The 25,561-nt window shown below is 37.5% G+C and overlaps 1 long non-coding RNA gene across 2 annotated transcripts in view; it reads right to left on the reverse strand.

Annotated features, from left to right (window-relative positions):
* The window catches only part of LOC104143969 (uncharacterized), a 426,624-nt gene that overhangs the window by 180,719 nt on the left and 220,344 nt on the right, over positions 1 to 25,561 (reverse strand). For both annotated transcript variants that reach the window (XR_011143208.1, XR_011143209.1), the window contains one exon: positions 2,896 to 3,049. This is a non-coding gene — a long non-coding RNA (uncharacterized lncRNA). The remainder of the gene's footprint in view (positions 1 to 2,895; positions 3,050 to 25,561) is intronic.

Below are 25,561 nucleotides of genomic sequence, written 5' to 3' on the forward strand. Positions count from 1 at the left end.
TGAATTTAGTAATAATTTTTTTTATAGGAACTCTGAGATTCTTTTCAAAGACAAACTAGTTTTTCTTTCTTTTTTAAACTTATTCAAAACTGGTGAGTGACAATTCTCTTCCCCATTCTGGCCTTCCTGACTGAAGACGGTTATTTTTTCCCCCCCGACTGCTATTCCTTACTGTCTTGGAAGCTTCTTAAAACTGTCAGGAACTTGATGATATTATCAGACTGGCTTAGCATTAAGTCTTAACAGTAGAAAAATTAAATCATGATTAGGTAAATATAAACAAATCAAACTCAGCTCCAGTTTCAACTGATGTATCTGCCTGCCTGCTAATCTACAATCAAATTTTAAGTAGACGCTTTGGCCTTTTTGCAAGACACTACAATTTGTTTAATATACGCATCATGTAGGCTGTAAGCCTGAGTCTGCTAGATAGCTCTTGCACTTCTCTTAAGTTCAGAATTTTCTACTGCGAACATACGTATGAAAGTGAACTGAGAGTCCAATCCCAGAACCCACTGTATCTGCACCAAGCTGTACAAAGCTAGCAATAAGCCAGTATAAATAGATGAATGTAGGTTCTCTTAACAGAAGGGAATTATGCAATCCCTCCACATGGGCCCATTTTCAGTAGGCTGTGAAGTACATTAAAAATGTCAGATTCGATCTTAAATACTCAGAAAACAAGGAACGTAATTTTGATGGTGTGCAAACTAATTAGTTATATAAATAATATATGGGTGCCTGTATCATCCATTTGTACTCTTCTTCCTATCTCTAGTCTCTTGTCTTAAAAGCTTGTGATTGGGCAGCAAAGTAGAAATGCCTTTTTTGAATAGCCCTGCCAGCCATATATTTGATTAGCTTGAATTTTCTAAAGGAAAGACGGATTGCTCTTTCTGTGGACAACTAAACACTATCAGTAAGGCAGGGCAATGAGAAAGTGGGAAAGATACAGCAAGTGGGGAGCCCGGAGCATAAATGGAAACTGCCACTCACGGAAATCTCCCAGGAAAAGCAAAGAGCAAAAACTATTGAAATTTACTGGACCAACACCACGGGAAAAAAAAATCCATTCTAAAAAGAACACAAAGCACGGACAGATGATTTACTTATGGACCTTATTTAAACCTTCTTCAATAGTTCCTTAAAAACTTTCAGTGGTCTACTTTAATTTCTCTTGCTTAGATACAGAATCTTTTCAGTGGTTTTTACCCACTTATAGGATAACGTTCTGCAGTTCTGCCTTAAGATCCTGATCAATTTGAGGTTCCATCATTATAAGGGAGAACTAAATTTATTCCCAGGTGTTTTTTATAAATATGAAGCTAAACCAAGCATAGGATGCACTTAGAGAAGAAAGACTTCAATAAAACAGGTTTCATACTCAGTTCTGCAGGAGTCTACTGGTCATTACCAATAATCAGCATTAACAGAATCCCAAATCAATTCTTCAGTCTAGAAAAAGTAAGCGTTCATGCCACTACAACTGAAGAACTTCCCCGCACTGCTCTGTTTGAGGAGCAAAGCACAGAAGATGAACTACAAATTATGTCACACAGCATTTGAAGGAGGAAGAAAAGGAAAATACCTCATCTCCCACTGAGAGGGAGTTGCTTTTATTAAAAAAATTCACCAAATAATCTGTTACAAGTATTAATAAATTCTAGCACGTCCAGTAGCAAATTCACAGTTATACAGCAGAGAATCAACACAGCCTTTTGAAATAGTTAGCTATATATAATCAAACAAAAATTATCAGAAACTAAGTGAAGAATTTTTTTCTCCACGCTATAAAAGTGTTTTTTTTAAAAATGACAAGCAACAGATTCTGTTCAGTAGCCCTCAACATTACTGTGAGTTCTGCTTAAATTACGTGTGGGTTAGGAGTATGGATGCCATCCCTAGAGAGTCTTTAAAAAGCCGATCAGATAATACTGCACAATGCTCTCACACTTAACATTATTCCAGAATTATGTCACTGTGGCCGGCTGAACTCTGTTCTATATTTATGAAGCGTGAGTCAGTTCCACTGATCAAAAACTGTAATGATTTCTACTATCCAGTGGACCCTACCCAGGACAAAACAAAACACAGAAGTTTAATACAGAGGATCAAAATAAAAAATTATGACTTCTGAACAGCACTGCACACACTAAATCATTCATGACTGACATTTTTCTATTCCTTTAGCATCAAGTTTGTAATGCTTAGGATACTTTGTGAAATATAATACTCAACATTTTCAATTTTAAAGTTATCAGTATAATACAAAAGCAAAGTCTGCGTCACAAGTAGTAACCTCGCATGTCATACAAGGGTAAGGAGTTCAATGCTCTTGCTCATATCCACCTGTTTGCTAAGTTAAAATTGTGGGCTTTCCAAAAGCATTCAAATATCTCACCTGTATCACTCAGCTTGGTCTTCCAAGTATTTTGCAGTCAAGAGCTGTATGAGAATGAAAACTGCTGGAAATTTGCATGCTTGAAACATGTTTCCAACCGGTTTCACTCTGATGGCTTTTTCTACTGGATGGTCCAGCTCTGCCCTTATTCATGCAGTGTTCCTCCTCCATGAACAACCTTCTTTACCAACATAGCACCAGAAAGCTGAAACCCCATACTCACCCTCCACAGTCTTGACGGCGGCAACCAGTCCCAGAAGCAGAGAACCAGTCATCCTGCTATCAATCCAGTATTTACTCCTTACACTCCTACTCTCAGTAAATTGCTCTCTTTTCCAAAAGCGTCTTGAGCTTTCTGGTTTATACTTTAACTCTTCAGGTGAATATAATGAAATATGGCACATCACACATACAAGACTTAAAAAGCATCACTCATTTTTTTCATAGCATAATAAAAAAGGTTCCTTTGGAAACCAATAAACATCTTTACCTACTTTTCCTTGGAGATCCTGGAGCAGGAGGGCCATCTGTGTTGAAGATCATTTCCCTGTGCCTCATCAGCCTCCTGTAAGCTGTTTATGGTCCATTTTCCCTCGTGCTAACTTATCTCAAGCAACCTGAAGTAAGGATCTGGCTGGAGGATGCAAACTGCAGGGATAAGATGAGAGAGGAAAAACAGAAAAAAAAAAGAAAAGAAAACATGTAAAAAAGAAATATATATGGAAGCAAGGAAAATAAAAATAGGAACAGGGGAAAAACCCTCAAAGGTGCATAAAAAATTTATAGTTTCAAAACTTTTCTGCTTTTTAAATAAATAACACAAGCAACACACATTAACAAATTGTCTAAGTCCTCATCTTTCAAGTCAGTCAGGAAATTCTTAATAATTCATTTTTGTAAGGAAGACTTTACAAGTCCAAGATGGAATTTCCCGACAAATCAAAGCCAAGACAAGGATAGGAAAAAAATCAGACATGGGTACCAGTCAAGAACATCAAAAATTACAGTCTCATCTACAAATTTAACTAATAGACTGTTTTAGACTGGAGCATAAAAAGGTTCATAGCTCCTCCATAGGACATAAACCATTTTAAGACTAGAATACTTAAAGTTACAGGAAAACGTGTCTTAAACGCACCTTAAACAGCTGTATCCAACATGGCAAAGTAACCTGTTAAGCTGGAAACCCAGCTAACCCTAAGAAATGGAAATAATTAGCTTCCTGTTTCTGTGTTTGCTTTTGCAGCCTTTCCCCCCCCACCCTCAATTAAATGAACATATGTTTTTCAGTTCCTCCCAAATAATTTTCACTTAACGTTCACACAGAAGGAAAAGCTGGTTGAGGGCTACTGCAGCAAAGTCTTACACAACATCCAGCAGCTTATCCTCTAAGACAGCAATGAGTCGGTAGACTTTGAAAGTTTGGTCTAGCTTGCATGTAAATAGGATCTGGTCTTGAGCAGGGCTAAATACACTGAACTCCTAGAGACTTCTAATTATGAATACGTGAAAATGATCTTTCTTTTTCAATGCTTAAGAACTGCTTTCTCGCTAACACATTTTCATATGCATTCTACTTTGATCTATTTATTTGTCACTCAGCATCAAAGCTGTCAAACCATCTGATAACAAGACAACTGCTCCTTGACATGTTTCAAAGCTGGGGGCGGGGGGAGAAGAGGGGACAAAAACTTGTTCAGAAAAATTTTTGTCAACAAAACTGAAGACATTTGTGAGCTCTGAGGAGAGCATCATGATTATGATCTTACTCAATAAAGAACTAGAATTCTTCTTCACTTAAGGAAATATCAGAAAAACTCTTAAGTCATGTAATGCCAATTCATTTATTTTCCAAGAGTGACAGCTGGATGTTCACAATACTTTTTAGTTGAATCTCCATTCTGAAATTCACAGCAACTTTATGATGCCTTCATAAAGTCATTCATTACATAAGGAAGTCAATCACATCACAACTACTAAGTTGAAAACAAATGGTGTAACTTCACTACTGTCTTATGAGAGTATCTAACCACAGCATACATAAGCTCAACACCAATCCCCTACATCACTATTAGGCAGTGAGATAGATGCGGTATGTCTCTCTCCACTACTCACCAGCTTATATAACTCTACTTTCTTACAAGAAATAATCGAACTTTTTCCATTCTGAAAGCTTTTTTCTTCCTCATTTTTATTTGCCAGCTTTATGTGTACAGCTGTCCATGTGTACACATGTCCATGGACATGTGTACACATGTCCTTTTGTGTAATGCAAAGCCATGTAGCATACAAAACATTTTGAAGAAGTGTAAACTTCCACACCATGCCTCTTCCTTTCTTCTGGATTCTATCACTGTTAGTTCCTGGGGCATATGAGAGAGCATATGCAAACTTATGTTACTATTCCCCTGCAATTCATTTTGCAGAAAGACTGGGGAAACGTTTACAAACTAAAAGGCCTAGTAACAGTCTTTCTCCCTTTGATTTAACAATCAGCTGTGAATGCCCCCCCACCTCTACTCCTCCCTGTGTATCTCAGAAGATGCCATCTGCTTCAGAGTAGAAAAATACATATAGAAGGGAAGCCTCACGCTGCTTGAAACATGATAGATAGGATACCTTGCTCTCCACTTTCTCGTTCCATCAACTGAGTTGAACTGGAGGAGTGTCTTAAATTTGCAAACATATCAGGAAAAATAATTAGCTAATGCTGTTCACACATGCTGAATATAACTATTTTCACATCAAAGTTTTATTTCTGTCTAACAAAGACCTTGAGCAAACATCCCTAGCGAAAGCGTCTACATAGAGTCAATGTCTGAATATCTGAATGCTGTATTATAACATCTTTATTGCACAGTGATCTTACAGTGACATCAATGACTAATTGCCACAGAGATGAAAGACTGTAATTTGACACTGTTCATTTTAAGCATTCAGAAAAATGCATTTTAGGAAGAAATATAATGCTATAAAAATAAAGTACTGTTTTCCTAGCAGCACTGGGTAAACAGCAATGAAGGCTGAACGTCAGCATAACTTCATAAGAAGGTCAAAATTAATTGCAAAGTAGTTATTAATAAATAAAGAGAAAGATATTATGTCTTAAAGGTCCAGATGTTCAGTAATCTTTCTCTGCTGAAAAGAAACAACTGAAATTTACATTAGCTGATGACCTAACACAGACTTAGTATTCGTGGCGGATTAAAAAACATTTTTGTAATACATAACAAAAAAAAAAAAGGCCATTCCATGCTGATGTGCAGACTCTACATCAACACCGGATAGCCCACTCAGATTAACAGGTTAATTAACCCAGAGCAAACCTTTGTCTGAGGTATGCCTTTAGCGCTTAATCAGAAATCTCTTAAATTAAGTTTATGAATGCATACTAAATCCTTACCATGTAAAAATAAAGAACATCTGCATTTGGAAATTCTCCAACTTTCCTAACTGGTTCCTTTTACAGTTCAGTTTCCCCAGTTATGCTCTTTTATATACCGTATCCATAATTTCACCACATACGTATCAGATACAAGTTCATTAACAAAGACTTTCCACAGAACCGCTATCCTCTACAAGATACACAGGAACGCACATCTATTCTGCTTGATTACTTCCAGTCTAGCTCAAGTGAGATTTTAGGAAGGCCTTAAGAGGAAAGAAGGTAACAAACTTTCAGAGTCAAAGAAGGTAATTTTTTTCAAGAATTCCTTTGGAAAAAAAAATCTTTCAAGAGTAGAAAGACTGGAAGACATTAACCTCTAAGAGATTCATCATGAAAGCTGGCTTAGCGAACTGGAAAAACAAACAAACAAGAGACAAAACTAAAGGAAATCAAAACAAAACCTCCTGTCCCATAACTAAAAATTTCAGGCCTATTTTTACAATATTGAGTTATGAAACGGTAGAAGTCAAACAACATGTTTTAATACGTAAGTCTAACTTAAAACTTTCGGCTAGAGTAACTAAAGAAGTCACGGGAAGCACTAAAAAAAGGCATCCTGAGTATAACGACACTCAGGATGAATGCAGACAGCAGCTCCACTCCAGTATGTGCAATAGCAGAAGACTTTTGAGATAGCATTCTGCAGTCACTAAGAAATGGAAAAATGAGCAAGATCTTGAACAGCCTGCATTGCTACTGAGCCCCAAAAGCTCATGAAAGCTTCTGTGGCCCAGCAGCTGTGGAGACCGTTTATCTCATTGAAATGAGCCTCATGAGAGTGCATTTAATTTAACTCCCTGAAGTTAACACCATTAGAAGATATATTTCCTTGATGATTAAACATTAAATACATCAGTATTTCAAAGCATTTGAAGTAACTTAGAACTAATGAAGGACTAATTGCTTCACTACATGTCTTTATATAACGATGTATAAAAACACCGTGTCAACTGTCTAACGTTAACTTTTGCATCAATGAATTGCACATTTTACAACAGTTACCCATAGTCACAATTAAAACATACGAACGTATTCTTATCATTAGTTTTCTGTTTCAGAGAAACTGAAGTAACTAAGAAAACTTAGTTGACTTTTTTTTCAACTATTAAAGCTGATAATAATTACAGTCATGTTAGACATTAACTCCGTGGCTAGTTGTAGTTACACTGCAATACTCTGGTTTTGATCAAATGTAAATCCACTAATTTCAATTAATTCTTTCTTATTTTTGAAATATCACGGGCAAGATTTAGTCATTTATCAAAACAATAAATACTGAATTCTTTTCAGAAAAGGGGTCTATATATAAAATTACTGCGTAATCATCACCTCAGGTTTCACGGAAATAAGGAATAAGCAGGACTGAAGAGAAGGCACCTTAACCATGTCTTTTACATTCCTTGCTGATGAGAAAGTCTCTGTGCAGCAAATGCAAAGTTGCTATGTAGCAACTGCACAAACACTGTTTGAGACACACTCAGTGAGCAATTCCTGTGAACAGCTGTGCTGAACTATCCGAGTTTCTTAGAGAAATAATTAGCTTAGTTTTAAAAGAAATTTGGGGAAAAACAAGTACAAAGGCAATGCAATAGCATCTCAGAAGCCTCCCAAATATAAGAAAATGGACAATTCCAAGAAAAAGCCTAGGTTATTAGAACTAAAGATGCTACTTTCAGGTTCCAGACTTAAGTTACGCAGATGCTATGCCAAGGCTAGCAAGTCAAATCATGGGGACATTAAGCAGACACTAGAGAGAGTAAATCTAACCATATCCATCACCAGCTCCCTCCCCCAACATAGATACATACATGGAAATATAGACATATATCTACCTACAGCCTCAAATGTATTGTTCTCTGCAATATCTTGTTCTAAAGTTTTAAATCATCTCTGCGAGAAGAAAGCGAGGAACAAGACTGAAGAAAGTGAAATCTATCTCAAGTCATCTGAAATAACCCGAAAAATGTCAGACAAAGGCCTCGTTCCAGTGTGTTAGTGTTTTAACTTTAAAAGAGAATAGCCTGGTACTCCAAAACAAATAGCAGATACGTTCAAAAGCTTAGATGCTAGAAGTCCAAGAAGTTTGAGAAACTTTACTTATCTCCTAAGAAAATATTAATAAGTGGACCCAGCTATTCCTTAGGCTGGTGAGGGGGCTTTGTTTATATACGTGCATGCACAAACACATTTACGCACACATACAATATATACAAATAAAAAAGCTGCGCCCCTGGGTATTACTACAGTCACATTTCCGCTCAACTACTAGCAGAGTCCAGGCAAACATCATAATTACTGACACAAAACAGCAATGCAATCATTCCATTTTCACAGTGATAGAAAGTTCTCTGAAATGCAAATGCAGTAGGTTGCACTACTGTAAAAGGTGGGTCTGGGTAGGAGATGATGCATTTTTAAGACAGAGAGAAGAATCTGTATCTCCACGAAGTCTGCCTCCTCCTCTTTTTAAAACAAAACCAGCAGGTTTTATTTCCAGTTCTCCAAAAGAGAAGATTAAAATTTAACTAAGAATCTGACTCCACATGGCAAATGCATTTCAATGGCAAAGCCAGTTCAAGAGATTTTCAGATCTCTAGCACAAAGCATTCCTGCCTTTGCTAGGTTGAAGACTACCACGCACCTCAAATCTCGGTTCATATGTACCTAAAGTAAATCTATGAGATTACTTATATAAGCAAATGAAAACTCTCATCAACCCCACCCCCAAAAAACAAAAAAAAATGCATAATACTACCTGAAGATTAAAATGGGAAAGACGGGCAAATTTGTTTAGAGGGGCTTGGGAGGCAGGTAGGACTTGAACCATCAGCCCTGGCACTAAGATGGCAGAGCCTCAGGCTTCCCAATACAAAGTAGGAGTTTAGGGGAAAAATAAGAGGTGGAGCTCATATGCTCCCACAAGCAGAAGGGCCAGAGCTCAAACCCATCCATTGCTAAGCCACAGCCTTAGCCCTTCACCAGGAGCATGCAGTCCCACAGGGAAGCACAACCTCTGCTATGGGCAAGGAGGACTCCTTCCACTGGTGGCCTGAGACACTCCTCACGTGGGGAGCTACACCTATCACTTGCCATACACAGTGGCAGGTCAGTCAAGCACAGCTCTATTTGCAGTGCAGACAGCTCTAAAGGAAATGCTATTTTTTTAAGCAGTGCTGAATTCATCCTTAAGCTTCTGTGAGTTAGGCTGAGTGCTCCAGCACCTCACTTGAAAAAGTCACAAGGGGCACCTCTCACTTCAGAGCTCCTTTCTTTTTACAAATTACTGCTCAGAGCTCTTGAGAGCTGATCCTTTTCAACTGCAGTTTAATTCTGCTGAGTGAACTTAAATATGATAGACACAAAAAGGAATAATAAATTGAATAATGCGCAACCGCCAAAAGGAAGGTGCACCGATAGAAACCCTGCAGTCTACATGCACATCTGATCCTGAACCAAAACTGTTCTAGACGGGACACACTTCGTAAGACAGCCCACCCCACTCTGCAGCTCTTTGTACTACAGAATATCTGAATATACTGAAGTCTACTTTCAAAGAAGCAGAATACTTCTAAGCTTATGGGAGAGGCACTGCTTTCTGTAAGGAGGACTATATTTTCTTAACTAGATCTGAAAACAGAAAGCTCTTCACTCCGCAACCACATGCTTCCAACCATGACTGACTGATAAGGCAATAAATATTAGTAAGCAGTTATCCTTTAACAAACATTCCCCAAACATCCACATTTGAGGTCAGAACTGGAAGAGGGCTAAGATATAGCAGTAGAGTGACATGTAACAGCCTCCTTGCTGTCTGTCAACAGCAAGCACCCCCTGCTACCACCATCCAGAGAGCTGCGTTATGCTTTCAAGATAAATAGGATAAGCAGTGCCAACAATGCTTGGACAACGTGGTCGCTGTAACTTCAGTCATGACACGAGGAGAAAGCGACTTGAACTCTCCCGCAAAATAACAGATGACGCCATATGAAGGACATGGACATTTCAATTAATGGCATTTCTATCTTTCCAGATTGTAATGAATAGCTGTTATCACTAATGGATAAATAGTTATGCTGCTCAAATTCAAACAGCATCCAGATCCATGCACTAAAATATGAACAATGTTTACAAATTCACTTCGACAAATTACCTCAGAGCTGTTAAGAAGTTCCACGTCTACAAAAAAAAAAACCCAAATTAAGTAATATATCCTTATTTTAAGTATGATAAAACTCTCAAAGAATTAGTGCAGTATTTTAATTCTATGTTTGTAGCCAGTTAATCTGTTTTCTGTTGTCCAATCCCTCAATAAAAAATGCACACGTTTCCATCAACAGTCACAGAAACCATCAGCTGATGAACACAACATTAACTCTGCCTTTTTATTCCACACGGACAAAAACATCTTGAAATACACTGCTATTTCCTCAGTCTTTACAAAAACCCCCTAGCTACTTAAAAGCAGGTAAGGAATTCCACTGATTTCATAAGATTATAAGACATGCCAACAAATTATGCATAAGTTTAAGTGCTGAGATTATGGACTCTTCTGAAATATAAATGAACATAAAATGATAACCAGCAACACAAGTAAGAAAGGGCATGGTAGCAAAAACATTCTGAAATGAGAGGAGAAAGAAGGGTAAACTTTTCAGCTTATTTCTCTCCATTTAACATACGTTCCTACAGTTTTAACAGCCTGTTATGCTTTTAGGGGCCCTGTTAGATAAATACCTATTAAGTTAACAGAAATTGACCTCTGCATGACCCCTGCCCAGTTAGCTGAATCCTGACAGGCTTCACACCCTGGAGAAATAGCACATGCCACAGGCAGCTGCCACTGTCACCCAAAAGAACACTCCAGAACCTTCAAATGAAGGAATCAGATTTGGACCAACCTGTGAGAGGATCCAAAAAGCATCCTAAGAGCCAGCAGGAAAAAGGCCTCGTATGACTACGCCCACAACTGGGTCCGGGCTATGAAAGGTGGCCGCTGGCACTGCATGTTGTTGTTGGCAGGGGGCAGCTGGAGCTGGTGCCGGTGACAGGAGGAGGAGAGGAAGATAGATGAGCAGCGAAAACAAAGAAGAGGCAGCGAGGCTGTAAGAGCCAAATCACTTAGAGCCCCCGGGCTCATAAGAGCAAAATCACTTGGGGCCATAGCCTCGCCTTAGCAGAGCGGCGTCAACGACCTCCCTCCACAGGCTGCTGAACAGCCATCGTTGGGGACGAAAGCACCAGATCACGGAAACCAAACCGTGTTCCTCCAACACACGCCCGGCTCCCTCCTAGGAGGGGACACCAGAGCAGGACACGCCCTCTCCACACAGCCGCACGAGGGTCTGTAAGTTAACCAGCACACCATTCGGTGTGGCCAGATCACAGATACGGTTTATACCGGGGATGATCAGCACACCATCCAGTGCGGCTAGATCGCTTTACAAGCTTAGTTCCTGGGGATCGGCATGCCTGCCCAGCGTGGCCTGATCAGGGCAACCTCCCACCTTTAAATCCTTCCCTTTTGTATGGGCACGTCCATACTACTTACAATCTTATTTACTTTGTGACCTTATTTGCCTCGCTGTTGCCTTCCTGGAAACTTCCTGTAAATACCCCTGTATATAGTTATCATATGTTTGTACTAATCATTTAGCTAGAGTTAGTAAAGTTGTATTATTTGTAAAATCCATTCGTCTGAGTATTGTAATCCTATACCACCTAAATGAACCCGTTTCTTTTTGGTAAGTCCCAAGGAGAATAATTGGTTTTTCCAAATGCCCTTTAACTGGTGTGGGCACTCCTCTGCTATGGACTGGGACACAGCCCCGTTGCAAAAAATACACAATGACATCAACTTAAAAATTTACAGAAAAAAAGTCAGTGCTGTTTGATATTACGTTAGACCTAATTCAGACTTACTTATGCTAACATTTGAAAAAGTTTACCAGTCTATTAGCATACAGCCTATGGATCTGTCCATTTTCATACAAATGGATTTTACAACACGACTACTTCCCTGAAACAAAACGCAGAGGCACTTCATTTTACCACTAAACTACTTCCCTTCTGAAGGCTTTATTCCTGCTTCTCTAACATGAAATGTTTCCCGAACTTGAGAAATGACTGTCAAATGTTAACTACTTACTAATAGTAGTTTATTTTTTAATCAGTATCTAACAGGGATGAAACAGCCGTTTGAGCCGTCAGAAAGGCACTCTAGGGTTCCCCCATCATTTAATTTTGCTACATACAAGTTAACTATAGTATCACATTTTCTATAAAAGAGATACTAGGTAAAAGAATGTTTTGAAAAGTTATGAAAAGACTAGTTCCATTATCTTAAGAGATCGTGTAGTTAATTCCTTTATTACAACAGGGGGTAGGATGAAGGGAAAGTTTACCACAATGAACCATGAGTGTGACACATCCGCATCTTACTAGCACAAGCGGTGACATGAAAAATTCAAAACCTCCCTAAAGGTGTAACCAGAGAATGAGATTCACATACGTGTTTAAAAAAGTCAATTTTGACAAATCAGTTTGTTTCACGTTTTAACCCATTCTCATTCTATATCAACAGAAAACATTAAATATTAAATATTCACGCATAAAGAAACTTCTGGGCATTAACTTATTTGTACTGTAAGACAAATAACATGCTAACACGCATAACATGCAAATAACATGCAGAACACGCTAACAAATAATCTCATTCTCCCACTACTTGACATAGACAAGCTGCTCAGCTAGTGTTTTCTGAGGATGCTGAAACTGAAACTCTCTTCAAACGGCTGAAGACCATAGCAAAAAAAAAAAAAAAAAATCCCTGATGTAGATAGGCTGAAAACTATGAGAGTAAGATTAAAGACTTGCACTCCTCAGTCTGCTCTCAACTGCCTAACATATATTTATGTTGAAATAAGACAGAACTTTAAAGTCAGAAACATAATCAGAAAGGTGTTTTAGTTGCCCTCTTGTCTTTTGTTCATTGATTGAATAAGCTTCCGTGGAAAAGGGGTATGAAAAACACTAAGACACTTTTAAATATTCTAAATTCAATTTTGCCTCTGTTTAGAGCTACCAATTCTTCATCTCACCTCCAAATAGCATGTAAATTCACTGTGAGGGGGCAGTACATAAATCACTAAGAAATACACTCTTGCTTTGCAATAATGTAATTTGAATTGCTTTTAGAAAAATACACCATTTTTTGTTAATATGTTCCAAAAGGAAAGGCTATTTTAAGACCTATATGTAAAATAGTGGTTCTAATTTATTTAGTTGCGGAGCTGAAGTAGTTCTCCTCTGTTTTGCTTATGTCTAGCTTCTCACAGCATGTTATCAAGCAACCATGGCCAGGAGCAGCCCATAGCTGACTATCTCATGACCCAGCAGGACAGCGTTCTACCAGACACGCAATATGGACCCTTTGAAGAAACCTTCGTAGTTCTTCATACAGCTGGTGAAGAAGCCAGCTATCAAGGTAGGTCAGTCTTTCCAAAAGTAAATTTAAAAACCTCTGAAGTACAATCAGACAGCTACATAAAACCACTTCCGGAAAAGGAATTGCCGTTTAGATGCATATAAGAGACAGAGCAGCAGACCCATCTCCGTCTGCTATTTTTACGTGTGCACGTGTGGGTGCACGTGTGTTTGGCACGAGGGAGGGGAGGTGGTAGTGCATATATATGAACACACACGGGGTGGGGGGGCGAAAAGTGGGGTAATTTCCCAAGGGAGCACAAGCAGCATCTTCCTTTGTTTTTTCTATTGAGAATGGGAGAATGGAATTTCAGTTGAAAACTCACTAGTGACAGTTTTCTGTTGAAAGGAAGTTATCTAACTCCATCAGAAATTTTTCAGATATAACATCTGATGCTGCAATACTGAAGTCAATGAGAGTTCTGACAATAACATTTATGAACCCAAAGTCAGCCTTTACCTTTTAGCATGGGAGTTGTACAATTCTTGCCAAGAAAAGCTGCCAAAGAAGTATGCTGAACCAGTACGGGGTCTACAAAGAGAGTCCTGGAAACTTTACATATATTAATCAATGTTGCTTTCATAAACTAATAAAATTGTGGAAGAAAAAAACCAACACAAATAAATATATTTGCTTACTGCCTGAAGAGTTAAGAACCTCCTGACATTTCAGCCAAAACATCCAAGGTGATCAGTCTTTATAAGGAAGCCAAGAAGAATCATTCTTTTGCTTCATTTATCAAGTTGTGGGGACACTTATAGTTTATGCCATGAAGATGAAACGTCAAATCCAACGAATTTCAAAACAATCCACTGTAGCTACCATTGACTTAGCTCAGTAGCAGGTAGGATGGAAATACTGCATTTCACAGGACTCCAGATGGCCAACAGCATTTCAAACTCCACGTCAACTAACACTGCTCAGAGCTTAGGCTATACAGCGCTTAGAATATGAACGGTTCCCAGTGTCTTGTAATATCAGCCCTTCCACAGTTGCTGGTCATGTGAAAGTGAAAGTGAAATTCAGGAGAATTAAAGCTAGGAAAGCATCATTCTTTAGCCTGTGCAATAAACGGTTTTAAACTGACATACAGTATTCCCACTAGCAAAACTTGCTTTCTTGTAATGAGGTGACTCTGCCTACTATTATTCAATAAGTCAAATTTTACCACTAACCACGAATGAAGAAATAAACAAAAAAAATAGAGACATTTAATAAACTAAGCAGGAAACACATCCCAAGAAAGAATGCAGTTCACAGATGTGGACATAGAAAAAAAATGGGAGAAGATACATTAGTCATTTAATGTCATATATAAAAAGGCATTAGTAAGATGAGCTGTGTGAAAACAGATCTGTGAGACAGACCACTGAATAACCCTGCTCAGAAATCGTAATAGCCAGCACAAGAGTTGTCCCAACTTGTTCTGTTTCTAATTAGTAAGTCCTTTCAAGCAAACGATATAATAAGCAATATGATTTCAGATGTATTTGCTTCACTGTGAAGAGTTAAGACGCACTTTAAAGGTCTGTTAATTGTTCATTTGCTGATATGACATCAAAATATACAATAAAACTAAAAATCCAAACTTTTTTCCATTATACGTAGATAATGCACCCAAATATACACACAAATTCAAAGTAGAAGAAAACAAGCCTGTAGTATTTTTGTCTTCATTTATATACCTGACTGCATCAGCTGTCACTTTTTTTTTTTCCCCCTCTCTCCCCAAAGGAGCATCTGTTCACCAATGCTTAGAATTATAATCTACAAGTATAAATACTCACTATGTCAAGAGATGCAATTTCAAAAATTTGCCAGTATCCTTTGGATGCTCACCTGCAGTATTAAATGACATCTTTTGTATTCTGCTATCAAAAGTAAAAGCCTATCAGTAAATATTTCATTTGGATTCTATCAGTCCATTCTTGGTATATCCCTGTCTGGAGAAGAGAAATTACTTGGTCCTACCAAATTCATTAAGGACTTTGGAGGCTGATTTTCTTGGAAACAAAAGGCCGTATTTTGTTTACTCCAGTTTCAGCAACAGTCCTTGCATATACACAGTAAGCAAGATTTAAACCTACATTTAGAACTGCCACGTTTCTTAGTGCCCACTGAAGGTTAATTCTACTCTTTATACTGAACATGAGTCCTTTTTTGATTAATTCTCAGAAATAAGGTGCAAGAGCTCCTTAATGGACATGACACATTCTTTTTTTTTTTTTTTTTTTTTAAAAACAACAACACTGCCACTGCTCCTCACTCTTTCTGATATGTGGTAACATCCATCCAGATCAATGTAGCAGCACTGTAAACAAAAATCTATATTTTCAGCTGCATTCTTCCTTGGAACCCACACAATAAAATATATGTAAAATTTGTGTGTAAGGCTGCTTATCTGTAAGCTTACAGGCTTCTAATTTTGTCCTCTATTTCTGCAACCAGGAGAACTCAGGTACAGGTCATCTGATTTATGTAGCATCTTTCTGTTTTCTCAAGAAGATGCTACACTTGCACAGAGAGCACAGCTCAAATTAATTATTAACAGGAGTCAAAAGAACACAGCTACTTTTGTGCCAGAATGGTTGAGAAATACAGGGCCCTGCTGCTGGCAATATCAGGATGCACATTCATCTGTGTGCCCATAGTAGTGTTCTGGCACTTCTTAGAATAGAAAATTAGCCCTGAGAACAATGCACAAGGGTACCCTGCAACTCAGCATTATTCTTTGTTCCAGTAATTAAGCTTCGGCCTTCCCCTTAATAAAAAAAAAAAAAAAAAGTAGTCATTATGGACTTCACAAAACGTTAATATGAAATTGAAAATAAAATGAACACATCCTTAAGGGACATTTCATCATATACATTTAAGCTTACTGCAAGACCAAACACAAACAGCACTAGGAAGACAACTCCAAGTTATCTGACTAACAAATTATCCTTTTAACAGGAAGGCACATCTCCTTCCAGCATGGCCACATTTAAAGTCCTAAATGTGATCTAATTGTGTGCCCTCAGGTACAGTTTTTTATATTTCAGAAATATATATTTCTGAAATATAAAGTTTGAATTTAAGATTGTTCTTCTGCAATTAAAATATTTTTTTAAATAAGTATCATAACATATATGCACAATGATGCAAATAAAGGTTTCAAGGGTAACCAAAATTTTTTCCACTTTCTTAACATTTGAGATCTAACTTTTAAAAACCTGTAAGGCAGCAAAGCAGTTTTTTCAAATTTGGTATTATGGATACTTAAAGATTTTTTCCTAACATGTATTTAGAGTTGCAGAATACCTATATTCAAGTTCTTATGGCTCACTGATAAGGATAAGACTCTACATTATTTGAATGCTACTGTATTCTGCAGATGAACCCTGGGAAAAGTGAACAGACAATACAGCTCCAAGTATTAGATTCTTTCTTGAGATGAGTGCTCCAGAGTGAAATCCCTAAAAGAAGCTGGAACATACCATGTCGAAAACTGACAGACATATTGATGCAGTACTCTGGTTCAGAGTCTTGGAACTAAAGGGCTGATTGTCCATCTAGCTGCTAACATGGAGAGCACAGAACCCTAATTTAAAAACATATATATATTTCAGAAGTTTTGTTTCCAGAATTTTTGCTTCTTAGAAGCACTTAAAGCCTTCTGCAAAGATCAAAAAGGAGATGCTTCAAGCTTGGCAAGAGGCAACAATAATAGAGACAAACTGTAATTCTTGCTCAGCGAGCTCTTGTGGGAACATATGGACGGTTACATAGGGAGCTTCTTTACTCCTTTGAATTCCCTTTCACAGATGACAGTATGGGACGCAGCAAGGGAGCTGCTACTCCCACTTTTACACAGATGGATGGGAGGAGGACACAGCCAACATCGCGTACAGCCAGCAAGTTGAATTAGGTGTTAAACAGAGCCAAGAAGAGGGTTTATGTTGTTTACTCCCTCCTGGTAAGGGAAAATAGTTGAACTGTAATTCCCAGGCTGAAAACATCTGAATGTAATTGAACATTCAACAGCAGTACTAAATAGGTGCTAGGGCTCATCCTATCCTCACTCCTGCTTCCCACACTGGCCTGAGGCTGGGCTGCACAGTCAGAGATCCAGGTTAGGGAAATAAACCAGCAGAAAAATAGCAGTGAAATTTTATCAGTTAGTCAGTTCCCCGATTTGCCTTAGAGCTGTACAAATTCTGCTGCCAACAGCACAAGGATCAGGACTGGACTGGAAATAAGTGATAGCAAGAAAAAGAGGGAGAATGGGGGCATCTCTGCTTAAACTAGAACTTATATCAGAAGTTATTTGTCCAGTTATACTTCAAACCATACTTGGCCCCTGCTTGCTTCTAAGGCAGGGAACTTAACAACTATTAATCAGTCAGATTGCAAGGCACCACCCCTACTTGTCATACAGTAAAACAAAACACACTTAGATGTGGCTGAATATACCCCTTCACAGCCTTCCCTAAGGGAGAGAATAGAACACTTGGTAGTGGGATGCTTCAGTAACACCATTCATTTTACTTTTTAGCTAAAAAAAAGCTAAAAAGTAAAGTATGCCCCTGCTCTTACAGAGTGTATTTAATGACAAGGCAAGAGTCCACTTTACAGTGGACAAAAACAAAACAGAAAGACAGAACTATAAGCTCAAGATCAAATGACACATATGCTCATGAATGCCAAAAAAGTGTAGCTATGCTGAAAGCATTACCTTCCCCATAAGCTCAGAGTTGTTTCTTTCCAGATGTTTTTCCTAAAGATCAGGTAAACATGTCTAGAATCCTGAATAATATGTCAATAATATTTCTTGAAGAATGTAACGTTGATGGGTGTGTTTGTCAAGATGACCAGGTTCAAATTCCTGGATGAGGCTTTGCTTTCATGTGTACTTTCAGACTTCATGGAGCCATATTCAAAGCAAAGCATGCCACAGCATTTAGAAACTAAACACATCTTGGACAAAAATGCTTTGTGTTTAGATGATTTTTCCATCCATCTAGTCAGTATCAAAATTTTTGTTCATTGTCTTTGTAAAGTGCTTTGAGATACCATATGCATAACAACTACGTAAATCATACAGCAGATTTCCATTTTTAAAAATGTAACATGATTATCATATAGATATGAAAATTGAAGTAATTTCTTAATTCATCTCTTCCCAACATAATTTCTGTAATTTTTGAAAATACCTTCTGTTTTGGTGGTTCTATTCTTGATTTGGCTTTCCGCTGACAGTCCTTGCGCAGAGTAGTCTAGTGTTAAAATATTGGTGCTTACACCAGTGCAAACAAACAGCAAAATGGGACCAAGCAGCTGCTTTCTCTTTCATTCCTACGCAAATTAAAGATAAGAGTTTATCCATGTTAGGCTTCTTGTTCAATCATACAACACAGAGTCACTCTTTTCAAGGTAAAACTATTTTCAGCTGGCACAAGTCCCAGTGCCTTATTCTGGCTTTATGGGCTTTTCATTGCTACAGCTGTCAAATTAGTGACAGTTCAGTATGGCCTGTCGATGTGCACTCTTGAAAAAAGTATGAACAAGGTTGAGACCATCGGATTTCATTTTTACTTCTTAGACTGTTCTGAACTGTCATACTGGATGTGTTTCTTAACACTTCAGGGTAGTGAAAACACCAGAGTAGGTCTAGGAGGTTCAAGATAAGTTCATTAAGTCAATTTGTTAATCATCTTCATGAATTGTGCTCCCATTTCTTACGAGGCTTTGTGTAATAGATTTTCCTAAAACCTTAATGAAAATCTAATTAGAGCCAAAGGTCTATTGCAAGACTTTTTTTTTTTTTAATTATGAAATGGTGGGAGGGGAAAAAAAGCCTACGGCTTCTAGTGCAAAATTCATACTCTCAGCATCCATCTATACTGGAGATGAGACCTTACTAAACGTTTCCCCCGATGTAACTACATCGGTGATGGTAACAAAGAACATTTTAGCATAAACTACAAACTGTCAGCATTTTTCTTTTATATTCATGTGTATTCACAGTAGACAACATGATAAAGTTCTATTTCACTACTGGAACTGCTATAATGGGAAATACTATGACAACAGTCACAGTATTAGACCTGCTTAGCAGTTCTTTAAACAGGTCAGTCTTCTGCACCTTTATGTTTTTAATCCCACTGCTTGGTGTATCTCTCTATTCTTTAACCAATTACCTCCAACAGATTCCCGGATGTTCATAATTATATATATTTCTGAGTTAAACCAGGTAGACTATCTTGGTGGGTACTATCTGTGGTCTCTGAAAGGTTTTCATTATTTTTGGTAACCTCAATATGTATATATTTGATGCTAATGAGACTTTAGAAAACAGAAATAAAACACCATGAATACAATGAATAAAAGCGTTACTATCCCAATACGTTTCAAGGATGTCACTACATAGTTCTGGCTGTTAAAAAAAATACATAATATATAAAATATATATACTATATATACACACTAATTTTACTATAAAATAATAAATTACATAGGAATTAACTCAAGTAATTTTACCTTTTGAGGATACAATAAGCATCCTGTATTTCCAAAGCTAATTTTGCAGAGATTCCCCAAATTATTCTGCAATCGATTTAAATATCATCCCCTTAAAACATTCACCAAGGCACATATGCATGCTGTGGAATACAGCTACTTCAAATACTTGTAGATTTCATATAAATAAGGTGGTGAAAAGGGGGAATACATATTATCTACCACAAACATAGAAGCATAACAGTATTCTTTTTTAACTTTCATCTCCTTTGCTTAATAAACTTACTTTTAAAAATGTAAATATTAAGAACAGTCTAAGAATGCCAAAACCAATTTTGGTGTACATTTACGTGGAAAAACAAAGTTCGTTCGATGTTGTTTTTTTTAAAGATCCTTCCCCCCACCCCACCCCCACCCCCAAGACAGCTTTATCATTAAAACTGTCTGAAAAAGCTGAGTCTGGCTACCAGGTCCATTCTTTAAAATATCTGACTTTGCACTGAATATATAAGCATGCCATATTTATTATTGCAAGTATGAGGAAACATGGAGGAAAAAAAGAAAGAGAACTGCAAGTCATTACACCTCACCTAGAAAGTATGCAAGATGTCAGAGACCTTGAGGGACTAAAATAATTAAATCGATTTGTACTATGACTCAATAGAAACAAATGACAAGTAGTTTCATCTGAAAAGAACAAACAAAGGTACCAACAGGGAACCAAATCCCGAGATCTTCGTTCAGTCTTAATCTGGTAACTCCCACTGAGATCAACTGACTTTGCTAGAAGATGAGACAAGTTTAAATTGGACAAGGCCATTAGGATTTTCCCCATGAACAGACTATATAGGCGCATCACAGAGGTGGAGTTGTATGCCATACTGAAAAATACACTGAACACAAGTTAACAATTAAACCCTGTCACAAAAACGGAATGCTATTTAGGTCACAGCACCGAGTACGTAAAATAAGCACCATTATCCACTCCCATTAGATCTCAATCAGACTGCGTATTTTGGAGCGGCAAACTTAAGAGATGGACAGATCAGAGAGAGTTCAGAGAAGAGCATCTGAGATAAAAGGCTTGGAAAATAAAAACTTTACTCTGAGAAAATACCGCATGTTAAGAAAGCTTTATAAAGACACTCAGAAAAAGGAAAAAGTAAGAAATTATTGTAACAAAGTCAAAGTTGCCAAGGTTCAACTACATAAATTTATTTCCAAAACCAATTCTAACGTAAGAGTCACTCATGTCACACAGCACAAACGCATAATAATATTAATCCGTCCCCCAAACTTTACAAGTCTGGTGGTTAACTTTTAAGTTAAAAAACTATTACTCAGCATTTATCTGCCCCACCCTATCCTACTCACTAACAATACAGAGTGAGTAATGCAATATTTTTCTGGACATAATGCTAGAAGAATCCTAAGGATAGTACATTGGAACCTACTAAGTTTGCTTCACTTTACGGCATACTACCCAAATTTTTAAGATTTATAAAACCTCAGACGTGTAAAACCTTCTCTGAGCACATTTTTGAAAGTCCAGAATGAAGAGACCCATTACAGTAAAGTGTCACTTGAGTGCTGGAGAAAACACAGCCTTACATTTAAGCTTCAGAGGCTCAATCTGTTTAGCTCATCAAAAAAGTGACTTGGTGCACTCTGCCATGCCAGCACGGTGCCACATCTGAACTAATAATTAAACACAGACAAAGGACAGTGAACAAGGGGGTCAGGAGACAGTCTAATTAGATCAGGTGCATCATCCCACTAACATGTTGACGCTGTTTTCTGGACACTCACTCATCTCTCTGCAGAGAGACCCGCTGCACAGTAAAACATTAGATAGGTTTCTTCCCCCAGAATAAAATGGTGGGTACAAAACAAAAAAACAAAAACAACCCCAAAAAACCGCAACATACCATCACACACACACCACTACACACCCACCTACCCCCAAAAAGACACTTTCTAATCATGTAAGAGAAGGATACCAAATTCAGACAATTTTTAAAAAATCTTAGACTTGCTGCAGTCTTCTGGCCTTAATATTTACTAATCTAAAAAATGTATTTGATGTTGTACTGCATGTCTGGAAGTATACATTCTTTGTTATGCTGACTGCAATCATGGGTAGAGCGACATATTGCTTTCCAAGTGCCCTTTCAGCTGAATACAAGAATACAACTTTGTGTGGGAGGAAAATTGAGAACACTGCAATATGCAAGATAGGAATAAACAGCAGCTGTCTACATACACACAAAAGCCCATCACCAAATTAGAGCACAGGATACCAGGCTGCCCCCTTTCCTTGCTGTAATTTGCTTTCTGCATGTGGCAGTGTGAAATGAGGAGGTACTGGAGGACACGATGTTGGTAGCGCACAAGTGAAACACTTATTTCCCTAGGTGTGGATGACAAATTGTATTATTTACGTAGAAGTGATGACACGGAAGGCATTGTGATAAGAGATTATTTCAAGGTATGCGCAAGCCAAACAGAACTGCGCTACGGGCACGCTCCTTACCACATCCTCTCTTTGCTACCTTAGCAGAACCTGAGCGGTTGGAGTTTGTTACACCTTTCTTAGCATCTCAGAAAGTATTCTGTTTTGCTCTAGACTTACACTGGCACCCGCAAAGGGATTTTAATTTGCTGTGCTAGATTGGTCTGCCTGTCAGGTAGCTTTTCAGTCACTAAGCCAGGCAAGCGAAAGACAGAGGGAACTAAGCACCTAACTCCCTGAGATGCGTTCAAGAATTCTGCCTTTCTGCTTAGGTTAAACAAGGACTGCTGCAGTAAGGGCATCTGCCATAAATACAGTATCCCAAGGCAGTAACCTATGCCCTCTCTTTACAACATAAGGTAGGGAAATGAAGTTCTTCCAAATTCCTGACTTGTTTCAAGCAGATGGTTGTTCTATGAAAAGAGCAGAACAAATGGTTTTGTTTTAGTAAGTAGCATTTTCTTTAATCCACATTCATAAGTACAAAAGTCATGAAAGAGCATTCAACACCCCCCAAGGCTGGATCTCTTCCCTCATATTAATCATTCATGTTATTCCTCATTTCTATTCCTAGGTTCCATATTTAGATGAAATATGCTCTTCTTCCAATTTGCCTTCTGGAATAATTTTGGGAAAAAGTCCAAATATTTTTGTAGCAATATTTTGTATCCACAAAGGTACAATTCAGAGTATCCGCATCTTTATTCATACCTACAGAGTGACAGTCATAAAAATATGTAGTTTATGTTCCCAATTGACTGAGTGACAAAATAAACCCAAGTTTTAAACTAAAAAAAAAACTATACTCATAAAAGGAAACTCATGTTAAAAGTTTCCATCTTCCTGCTTATATAATATTACTGAATAGGATTAACTCTGTTTTTTTACACTGAATGGCAGCTAGGCCTCCTAGCTGTGACCAGACCTCTAGTACACACATCTTGCGAAACTACTCCTTCTAAATATCCATAAAGGACAAAATACCTATTACCAAAAAAAAAAAAAAAAAACAGGTGTTTTTTATTTCCTTGGGATGCAAATTAGCAATTTATTATAGTTCCTTTAACATTTTAAGTGCAAAACTAGAAAGGCTTGGATTCAGGGGGACGCTATCCCATTGTTTTATTCCTACCAAATTTAAATATTCTTATTTATTAGTCATATATGTATTTCCTATAAACAAATACAGGCCTAATAAATCAAGTCCTCTGATACATCTTGCAAAAGCAATTCAATTTAAATTTTAGACAAAAGTATTGCATGCATCAGATATGCCTCATATATATTAAACAAACATGCAATCAATTTAACAGAACATGGAATCAGAAGTTTGTTTAGGGAGAAGTGAAACAGCCTCATGATAAGAAATGTAAGCTTTAGACTAGTATTAAACCTAACAGTCCAAATATAAAAATTAGTAATTGAATTCTTTTCAGTAGGAATGATTTGATTTAGAAATGCATATAGTAACTAGCTATATCATTTTAGGTACAGACATCTTGCTTCTCTAAATCCATGGTTTTAGCACAACTGTCTCCAGCCCAGAAAATCTGCAAGATTCCAGTTGACATGTTTAGCCTAAACCAATATGAACGTTAAGACTCAGTGAGCAGGCTGTATAACTTTTTTCAAGCTATTGGGGTTGTATAACTCATAAATCTTTTACCTGCTATACACCATTGCCTGCTGTACAATATGCCTACTGTCTGAAAAAAAAAAAAAACCATTTGCTTCCGACAATATTAGTTCCACATTGTTTGTGATCCACATCCTGTGATGCAGTTAAAGAGAAAAGAAAAAGAAGAAAGGAAAAGAAGAAAAACTACTTCCCTTATAGCTCATCCTGTAGATCAAGATCTAGAACAGCTGGTATTCCTGGGTTTGTTCAAGTTTATAATCAAAATATTAATGGGAGGTTAAAATGTGTAATTTAAAAATCAACACTAAAATACAGTTTTAAAAGTTAAGGGAAGGGAAATTGCCTTTGAACTTAAAATAATTACTCTCAGTCCAAAAAAAAAAAAAAGGCAAAATTTAATTCCTATGCAGACAAGACCTAGAATCTGTACCCAAGCTTTCCACGTAGTCAGACGTGCAGTTTAGATTTGTGCTCTCTTCTGTCAGAAGCCTATCTTTTAAGGAAAATCTGATCTATGTGTATTCATGTATCACGGATAGATTGCCCTACTTTGATTACATTTTTTTTTAGTTTTCGGTGAATCGGCAATATATACATACATATACACACACACACACTCACAGACACAGAGGACCTACATAAAACAAGTAGCCTCCTGCATAAACAAATGGAACCAAAATCCCAGTGACAAAGTAGGTCAAATTTTGCTTACATTTTCTTCAAACAAACGCTGATAATTCTCATTTTCATTCTTAACTACTTCATGTATTGACACAACAGTTTCACTATGATTTTGGTAAATCAGCAATGGAAAGCCACAGGGCCAGCTAATCAGCATTTCTGTTATTTGCATCTCTTCCTAGAAGTAACATCACACAACGTTATCAGTTGCTGCTTTATTAAGTTATTTTAAAGGATACCTGCTGGTACTGTATCTATCCATTATTTACCAGATATCTCAAGTAATACATTATGAATATTTCAGTAGCTTTTCTTTTTATATATCACAAGTTTCCTGAAAAGTTCTCTTGAAGAATATTACATACTTTGTAGTACATCCTGCATATGCTAAGTATACTTAAAAGAAAAAGCTTAGAAATAAACCCCACAAAAAAAAAAACCCCACCCCCCCAAAAAAATCTTTTCAGTAACTCAGTAAATTGCTTGTCATAATCTCCATACGTCAGATGAGATGTTTCAAGTCTGAAACAAGTGTCTGAAACGTGATGTATCATCAAGCTGGAAATTCATTTGTTGGGGGCAGGGGAGGGAAACAGGACATAAAAGTGAGCAATTCAGTAGAAAAGTGCATATCACAAGCTAAACACAACTGAATAATACTGTTTGCAATGTTTCCAATATTGCGTTAAAGCAGTGCATAAATATTAAAACACTGCAAAGGGAAAACAGCTGAAAGTCAGATGAACCATAAACCTAGCAAAAGACAGCTAGGTTTGCCAAGACAGTTGCTACCATTTTTAAACTGCAGTGGGCTAGTCGTACAGTTACAGCTCTTGCATATGACAGCTGTTCTCTGTAACCATTCGGAAGGTGAGTAACCCCTACACATAAGGGATCAG

Source organism: Struthio camelus, chromosome 10 (genome assembly GCF_040807025.1).
Source record: "Struthio camelus isolate bStrCam1 chromosome 10, bStrCam1.hap1, whole genome shotgun sequence".
Classification (NCBI taxonomy): Eukaryota; Metazoa; Chordata; class Aves; order Struthioniformes; family Struthionidae; genus Struthio; species Struthio camelus.